Source organism: Staurois parvus, unplaced genomic scaffold (assembly GCF_062004578.1).
Source record: "Staurois parvus isolate SC_StPar_1 unplaced genomic scaffold, SC_StPar_1.0 ptg001090l, whole genome shotgun sequence".
Classification (NCBI taxonomy): Eukaryota; Metazoa; Chordata; class Amphibia; order Anura; family Ranidae; genus Staurois; species Staurois parvus.
The window spans coordinates 4303311-4313364 of NW_028318886.1; positions in this window are offsets into that span (position 1 = coordinate 4303311).

Consider the following 10054-nt stretch of genomic DNA (forward strand, 5'->3'; position numbering starts at 1 on the left):
CCCAGTTCTGTGAGGCCGCATATTTGTGTTACGACAGCGTGAAGGGGTTAAATTATTTAAAATTGAGTTTTTGTGTATTTGCTTACTTTATTGTATCTATTTGATTGTTATTTGTGCACTGCCGCTTTTAATCTTTTCAGTTTTTAACTGTCTGTTTTTTTACTTTCTGTAGGAATAAAACATAAAACAAATGAGACTAATGAGGTTTAGTTTTCTTGAGAACTATTTAAAGTCCTTGCACCCTTAAAATACCACCTAAAACCAACCAAATTGTGCCTTCCCCTTTAGACTTCAATGCAGACAAAATGTTGACACTTTTCTGAAATCTCACAATTTTTCACCAAGATTTGGGGGAAATAAAAAAAACAATTTAATTTATGTTTAGTTGTTAAATATTCCATGTACAAACTGTGACAGTAATGAGGTCAAATGACCTCCAAACTGAGTTGTACTGAACAATGTGCATCTTTATTTTTCTAAAATTCTCTATTCAGTGGCAAAATTCCTTTTACAGTCAGCTTCAGATACCAACCATTTTTTAGAACTCCTGATCTCATAAAATTACATTAATAACAAGTTTTTATACAAGTTTATGAGAAATGCTGAACAATTTGAGATTAAACATTACAGGAGAATAAATAGTGACATCTAAATGTAGTAATATGTACATTTGATGATAATAAATTTTTTCAATAATATGAACTGAATCCGGCTATCTAAAAATATAGATGCATTTAGAAATCTGGCAAGGTCGGATGGTCTGCTGAAATATCATACACTTAATCCTTCTACCCTACATAACTCAGCCCTTTCAATTGGATAGAGTGGACTCAAAGACAGCCTCCAGAGGGTCAGCAAAACTTCCAGAATTAGCAGCTGAAGATGGCTGTAAAGGCTTAAGGTTTTTTACCTTCATGCATTCTATGCATGAAGGTAAAAAGAAACCTTCTGTGTGCAGCAGCTCTCCTAAGCCCCCCCTAAAACTTACCTGTGCCTGATCTTGATCCAATGACGTGCACAAGAGCCTTGGCTGTCCAGGGTCTCTCCCTCCTTATTGGCTGAGACAGCACAAGGAGCCATTGGCTCCCATTGCTTTCAATCACAGCCAGTGAGCCAATCAGGAGAGAGTGGGGGTGGGGCCAAGACACTTCTGTGTGCCAATGGACACACAGGACAATGGCTCAAGAGTGAGCCTGCTTGGGTTCCCCCATAGCAAGCTGCTTGCCGTGGTGGCACTTGGCAGAGATGGGACAGGAGTGCCAGCGGGGGACACGAGAAGAGGAGGATTGGAGTGCTCTGTGCAGAACCACTTCACAGATCATTTAAGTATGACATGTTTGTTATTTGTAAACAAAAAAATAGTCTTATATATCATTTGAAGCTCTCAATATTCCATTGAATTTAAACATATGTTATGAGAATCATTCTGACGATAATAAATAATCATAAAAATAATAATATAATTAGAGATGAGCGAATCGAAGTAGGCGAAGTGGAATTCGTTTCGAATATTAGGAAAATTTTGATTCGCGTCGAATCCGAAAATAAGCAGACTTCGGATGCGCGAATCGAAATTTTTCCTAAAATGGCGGCGACATGTGCGGCGACGGAGCGGGGATGTCTGGGAAGGCGCGCAGACAAGGCGCGCTGACCCATAATGCATTCATTCATGACATGTGATCGCATTAGCCAATCAGCAGCCAGCCAGCCAGCACAGTGTAATGGTCGAGCTATAAATGGTGGCCATTTTAGAATTCTCCATTTGCCTCCAGTCATTCAACAGAGGCAGACCTGGCTGTATGCAGGGAGAGAGTTAGGGACAGAGAAACGTTACTTAGGGACACAGAAACGTTAGTTAGGGCCACAGAATCGTTACTTAGGGCCATAGAAAAGTTACATAGGGCCACAGAAACGTTACTTAGGGCCACAGAATCGTTAGTTAGGGCCACAGAAACGTTACTTAGGGACACAGAATTGTTACTCAGGGACAGACAGAATTGTTACTGAGGGATACAGAATTGTTACTGAGGGCAACAGAATCGTTACTTAGGGCCACAGAAACGTTACTTAGGGCCACAGAATTGTTACTTAGGGACAGACACAGAATTGTTACTGAGGGACACAGATTTGTTACTGAGGGCCACAGAATCGTTACTTAGGGCCACAGAATTGTTACTTAGGGACAGACACAGAATTGTTAGTGAGGGACACAGATTTGTTACTGAGGGCCACAGAATCGTTACTTAGGGCCACAGAAACGTTACTTAGGGCCACAGAATTGTTACTTAGGGACAGACACAGAATTGTTACTGAGGGCCACAGAATCGTTACTTAGGGCCACAGAATTGTTACTTAGGGACAGACACAGAATTGTTAGTGAGGGACACAGATTTGTTACTGAGGGACACAGAACCGTTACTTAGGGCCACAGAAACGTTACTTAGGGCCACAGAATTGTTACTTAGGGACAGACACAGAATTGTTACTGAGGGACACAGATTTGTTACTGAGGGCCACAGAAACGTTACTTAGGGCCACAGAAACGTTACTTAGGGCCACAGAATCGTTACTTAGGGCCACAGAAACGTTACTTAGGGCCACAGAAACTTTACTTAGGGCCACAGAATTGTTACTTAGGGACACAGAATTGTTACTCAGGGACAGACACAGAATTGTTACTGAGGGATACAGAATTGTTACTGAGGGCCACAGAAACGTTACTTAGGGCCACAGAAACGTTACTTAGTGCCACAGAAACGTTACTTAGGGCCACAGAATTGTTACTTAGGGACAGACACAGAATTGTTACTGAGGGACACAGAATTGTTACTGAGGGCCACAGAACCGTTACTTAGGGCCACAGAAACGTTACTTAGGGACACAGAATTGTTACTCAGGGACAGACACAGAATTGTTACTGAGGGACACAGAATTGTTACTGAGGGCCACAGAACTGTTACTGAGGGCCACAGAACTGTTACTGAGGGCCACAGAAACGTTACTTAGGGCCACAGAAACGTTACTTAGGGCCACAGAAACGTTACTTAGGGCTACAGAAACGTTACTTAGGGCCACAGAATCGTTACTTAGGGCCACAGAAACGTTACTTAGGGACACAGAAACGTTACTTAGGGACACAGAATTGTTACTCAGGGACAGACACAGAATTGTTACTGAGGGACACAGATTTGTTACTGAGGGCCACAGAACCGTTACTTAGGGCCACAGAAACGTTACTTAGGGACACAGAATTGTTACTCAGGGACAGACACAGAATTGTTACTCAGGGACACAGAATTGTTACTGAGGGACACAGAATTGTTACTGAGGGACACAGAATTGTTACTCAGGGACACAGAATTGTTAATCAGGGACACAGAATTGTTACTAAGGGACACAGAATTGTTACTGAGGGACACAGAATTGTTACTCAGGGACACAGAATTGTTACTCAGGGACAGACACAGAATTGTTACTCAGGGACAGACACAGAATTGTTACTGAGGGACACAGAATTGTTACTGAGGGACACAGATTTGTTACTGAGGGACACAGAACCGTTACTTAGGGCCACAGAAACGTTACTAAGGGACACAGAATTGTTACTCAGGGACAGACACAGAATTGTTACTCAGGGACACAGAATTGTTACTGAGGGACACAGAATTGTTACTGAGAGACACAGAATTGTTACTCAGGGACACAGAATTGTTACTCAGGGACACAGAATTGTTACTGAGGGACACAGAATTGTTACTCAGGGACACAGAATTGTTACTCAGGGACAGACACAGAATTGTTACTGAGGGACACAGAATTGTTACTGAGGGACACAGAATTGTTACTGAGGGCCACAGAACTGTTACTTAGGGCCACAGAAACATTACTCAGGGACACAGAATTGTTACTCAGGGACAGACACAGAATTGTTACTCAGGGACACAGAATCGTTTAATTAAAGAGTATGTCAGACAACATGCAGAGGAGTGGCAGAGGAGGCAATGTTTTAGGAGCGAGCAGACGTGGCAGCAGAGGAAGGGGTCGAGGCAGCACTATTCGCAGCCAGAGGCCAGTGCTCCCGGTGTCATCCAGCGGTCGTGTCTCCACCGACAACCCTGCCGTCATCGATTGGTTGGCTCGGTCGTCTTCCTCTTCCCAGGTCACCTCTGACACCTACAGCCAACGGTCGGTGGGTACGTCAGACACAACCGTTAGTTGGCATGGCCCGGGACCAAGCCCACTGAAATCACGTGTCCTCGACCTGCCCCTGTCCTTTGGTGTTCCCTCACCAAGCGAAGTATCGCATGCTGTGGGCTCAGCCCCACTGTACAGTGAGGAAGAGCAAACAGAGGGCGGTCAGGAACGGGGGGAGACATCCGCCTCTTCAGCAGCCAGGCGAAGAAGTAGTGGCGAGGAGAGTGGCTCGGTAGCCGGTCTAGAGACAGGTCTGTCTCCTGACCCACACGCAGCCGAGGGGGCTAGTAGTGAGGCGGAGACCCTAATTGATGATGAGGAGGCTGATCGCACTTGGCAGCCTCGTCGTCATCAGGCTATTGCTTCCGCATCATCAGGAGAAGAGGGTGGCAGCTTGGCAGCGAGCAAAACAGTCGGTGGGTTGCCCAGGAGGCAGCAGGGTCGCAGCAGTGTCAGTGGAGGCAAACGGCCACGGAGTACAGCACCAGCTCCACTGCAGCCTACCACCACGGCCAGTAGTGGTGCCGGTGTGCACGGAGGAAGCAGCAGTCAGCCAGTGAGGAGTATCGGGGGCAAAGTTTCCTACTCGGCGGTGTGGCAATTTTTTGTCAAGCCGCCCGAGGAAGTAAACGTAGCCGTATGTCGACTATGTGGCCAGAAAGTCAAGCGTGGCCAGGGGGCCCATGTTGGGACTACAGCGTTGCGGCAGCATATGCAGCGTCGCCATTTGGTGGCCTGGGAAAACCGTGATAAAGATACGGCGGTTCTGCCCGCCCCAGCCCCCGCTCCATCACCCGCTCCGTTACTTGCTCCGTCACCCGACGTCAATCGCCCTCCATCAGCCAGTCAAGGCTCCAACACCTCTGCTGAGGGGAGTTGTCGCTCGTTGCCATCTTCCGCTCGTTCAGATGCTCCTTCTCCTGCTACTCCTCTTCACGGATTCCGTCAGCAGTCTTTCTTGGAATCCGTTTCCAAGAGACAACAGTTTGCGAGCACGCACCCGACGGTGCAAAAGCTGAACGTCCTCCTGTCCAAGTTGCTGGTGCTGCAGTCCCTCCCTTTCCAAGTGGTGGACTCAGCACCTTTCCGAGAAATGATGGCTTGTGCCGCGCCGCGGTGGAGAGTGCCAAGCCGTCATTTCTTCGCCAAAAAGGCAGTGCCAGCCCTGCATTCACATGTAGAAGAGATGGTGGGCCAGTCTTTGAGCATGTCGGTCTCTGCCAAAGTGCACGGCAGCGCCGACGTGTGGAGCTGTAACTACGGTCAGGGACAGTACATGTCATTTACGGCCCACTGGGTGAACGTGGTGCCGTCACAGCCGCACCAGCAACTTGGACAGGTCACGCCGCTTTTGCCTCCACGTTTGCACGTCCTTGGTCCACAAAAGATGTCCGCCTCTACCACCTCTTCTTCCGCCGTGTCCTCAGCCGCCACCCCCGTGCCAAGTCCCATTACCCGACCGGCATATCACATGTGCAGGGCGCAACGGTGTCACGCTGTGCTGCACCTGGTATGCCTTGGCAAACGTAGTCACACAGGGGAGGAACTTCTGAGTGTAATGAACAGAGAAATCGACAGATGGCTGTCTCCGCGCAAACTGAAAATCGGAACCATGTTGACCGACAACGGAAAGAACATGGTGTCTGCTCTGCGTCAAGGAAGGTTGTGCCATGCGCCATGCATGGCTCACGTGTTCAATCTGGTTGTCAAGCGGTTCCTAAAATCCACCATCCCACTGCAAGACATCCTTAAAATGTCACGTAAACTTTGCATGCATTTCAGCCATTCCTACACCGCAAAGCACACCCTCCTTGAGCTGCAGCGGCAGAACGGAATTCCACAGCATCGCCTGATCTGCGACGTTGCAACAAGGTGGAATTCAACCCTACACATGTTAGACCGCCTTTACGAACAGCGAAAGGCCATCACCGATTTCCTGATGTTACAAGCGGATAAAGGTACTCCCCTGTGTAACTTCGATGTCAGCCATTGGTAGCTCATGCGTGACACCTGCCGCTTGCTCAGGCCCTTTGAGGAGGCCACGCTATTCGTGAGTCGCCAGGACTATGGGATGAACGACGTCATTCCTCTGTTGCACGTCCTGGAACAAATGCTGTTAACAATAACTGGTCAGGGTGCGGTAGACGTGGCGCACAGATCTCAACGCCACATGACCCCTGTGGGGGCAGGACAGGAAGAAGAGGAGGAGGTAGAGGAGGACATTTGTGCTCAGGAATTATTGAGTGAAATGGGTGGTTTTTCCACTCAGCGGACAGGAGTGGAGGAGCAGGAGCATCTGGTAGAGGAGGAGGAGGAGGAGACAGAGGACCCAGACGCACCGTGGCAGTATGCTGTGGAGATGGAGGCAGGGAGACCCTCGCATTCCTTGGCACAAATGGTCCATAGCATGCTCGGTTGCTTGCGTAGCGACAGCCGAATAATAACCATCAGACAGAGGGATGACTTTTGGCTGTCCACCTTGTTGGACCCTCGCTACCGTTCAAAAATGGTGGCCTTTTTCACACCTGCTGAGAGGGAGGCCAAAATAACGTACTATAAAAACCACCTATGTAGTCAGTTGGTCTCTGCCTTTGTGCGCCAACGTCCATCCTCAGACACTATGGGCCCTGTGCGCTCGCGTTCCGCTGCCATGGCAGCAGGGGAGGGGTGGGGTGGTAGGAGCAGTGGTAGCTCCACCAGCAGCGGCTGCCTCAGTCTGCAGTCGATGATGAGTAGCTTTCTTCACCAGCGCAGTGAGGAAACTACTAACCAGCCGCAGCAGCAGCACCATCAGGTGGACCTGGAGCAGGACCTCAAACAACAGGCTTGGGCCTACTTGGACAGCACCCTGCCAACCGAGGTAGACAATCCCCTTGACTACTGGGCAACGAAACTTGACCTTTGGCCCCAACTAGCTGAATTTGCCCTTGAAAGGCTGTCATGCCCGGCCAGTAGCGTGGCATCGGAGCGCGTGTTTAGTGCGGCAGGAGGTATTGTAACTCCGCGGAGGACACGACTGTCCACCCAAAGTGTGGAGAGACTCACGTTTGTGAAAATGAATCAGGCGTGGATTAGTCTGGATTTCAAACCACCAGTTCCTGACACAACTGACTAAATCCGCCATGAATCATGCCCCTGCCATGTGCCACTTTCAGGTCTACTCACACTGCTGGTGTGTTCCATTTTTTGTCATAGGGTGCTGGCAGATTACGGGCCTCCCATAGCTGCTGCCAGGCCCCTAATCTGCCATGGGCCCCTATACCACCTCCTCATGCTGCTGCCAGGTCCAGAGTCTCTCATGGGTCCCTGTACGGCCTCCCATTGCTGCTGTCTCCATCGCCACACTCTGCCATGTGCCACTTTCAGGTCTCCTCACACACTGCTGGTGTGTTGAATTTTTTGACATAGGGTGCTGGCAGATTACGGGCCTCCCATAGCTGCTGCCAGGCCCCTAATCTGCCATGGGCCCCTATACCGCCTCCTCATGCTGCTGCCAGGTCTAGAGTCTGTCATGGGTCCCTGTTCGGCCTCCCATTGCTGCTGTCTCCATCGCCACACTCTGCCATGTGCCACTTTCAGGTCTCCTCACACTGCTGGTGTGTTCCATTTTTTGTCATAGGGTGCTGGCAGATTACGGGCCTCCCATAGCTGCTGCCAGGCCCCTAATCTGCCATGGGCCCCTATACTGCCTCCTCATGCTGCTGCCAAGTCCAGAGTCTGTCATGGGTCCCTGTACGGCCTCCCATTGCTGCTGTCTCCATCGCCACACTCTGCCATGTGCCACTTTCAGGTCTCCTCACACAATGCTGGTGTGTTCAATTTTTTGACATAGGGTGCTGGCAGATTACGGGCCTCCCATAGCTGCTGCCAGGCCCCTAATCTGCCATGGGCCCCTGTACCGCCTCCTCATGCTGCTGCCAGGTCCACAGTGTCTCATGCCATGTGCCACTTTCAGGTCTCCTCACACTGCTGGTGTGTTGAATTTTTTGACATAGGGTGCTGGCAGATTACGGGCCTCCCATAGCTGCTGCCAGGCCCCTAATCTGCCATGGGCCCCTATACCACCTCCTCATGCTGCTGCCAGGTCCAGAGTCTCTCATGGGTCCCTGTACGGCCTCCCATTGCTGCTGTCTCCATCGCCACACTCTGCCATGTGCCACTTTCAGGTCTCCTCACACTGCTGGTGTGTTCCATTTTTTGTCATAGGGTGCTGGCAGATTACGGGCCTCCCATAGCTACTGCCAGGCCCCTAATCTGCCATGGGCCCCTGTACCGCCTCCTCATGCTGCTGCCAGGTCCACAGTGTCTCATGCCATGTGCCACTTTCAGGTCTCCTCACACTGCTGGTGTGTTGAATTTTTGACATAGGGTGCTGGCAGATTACGGGCCTCCCATAGCTGCTGCCAGGCCCCTAATCTGCCATGGGCCCCTATACCGCCTCCTCATGCTGCTGCCAGGTCTAGAGTCTCTCATGGGTCCCTGTACGGCCTCCCATTGCTGCTGTCTCCATCGCCACACTCTGCCATGTGCCACTTTCAGGTCTCCTCACACTGCTGGTGTGTTCCATTTTTTGTCATAGGGTGCTGGCAGATTACGGGCCTCCCATAGCTGCTGCCAGGCCCCTAATCTGCCATGGGCCCCTATACCGCCTCCTCATGCTGCTGCCAAGTCCAGAGTCTCTCATGGGTCCCTGTACGGCCTCCCATTGCTGCTGTCTCCATCGCCACACTCTGCCATGTGCCACTTTCAGGTCTCCTCACACTGCTGGTGTGTTCCATTTTTTGTCATAGGGTGCTGGCAGATTACCGGCCTCCCATAGCTGCTGCCAGGCCCCTAATCTGCCATGGGCCCCCGTACTGACTCCTCATGCTGCTGCCAGGCCCGTAATCTGTCATGGGCCCCTGTTGTCGCTTGTTGGCATATTCCGCTCGTTCACATGCTCCTTCTCCTGCTACTCCTCTTCACGGATTCCGTCAGCAGTCTTTCTTGGAATCCGTTTCCAAGAGACAACAGTTTGCGAGCACACACCCGATGGTGCAGAAGCTGAACGTCCTCCTGTCCAAGTTGCTGCTGCCAGGTTCGTAATCTGTCATGCGCCCCTGTACCGCCTCCTCATGCTGCTGCCAGGTCCAGAGTGTGTCATGGGCCCCCGTACCGACTCCTCATGCTGCTGCCAGGCCCGTAATCTGTCATGGGCCCCTGTACCGCCTCCCCATGCTGCTGCCAGGTCCAGAGTGTGTCATGAGTCCCTGTACGGCCTCCCATTGCTGCTGCCAGGCCCGTAATCTGCCATGGGCCCCCGTTCCAACTCCTCATGCTGCTGCCAGGCCCGTAATCTGTCATGGGCCCCTGTACCGCCTCCTCATGCTGCTGCCAGGTCCAGAGTGTGTCATGGGTCCCTGTACGGCCTCCCATTGCTGCTGTCTCCATCGCCACACTCTGCCATGTGCCACTTTCAGGTCTCCTCACACTGCTGGTGGTTTCCATTTTTGTCATAGGGTGCTGTATGGCCTCCCATTGCTGCTGCCTCCACCGCCACACTGTGGCTCCACACTCTGGTTTTGGCCCCGTGACTGCCCAAATGAGTGAAGTGTGCGGTGATTCTAAGATCGACGGCACTCATCTGCATGTCATACTGACTGTCAGTATTATTTCTCTTCCCCAGCAGACTCCAAGGGCATTTAAATTAAAGGTACAGTGTTCTGCACTAATATAAAGTCTCTCTGAAGCCTAGAAACACCCTTTTATAAGTTAAATTTGCAGCGAATATATTCGACTCGAATCGAAATTTTTCCACGAATTCGCCGAATCAGTCGAATCGAATTTTTGAATACTTCGCTCATCTCTAAATATAATAATA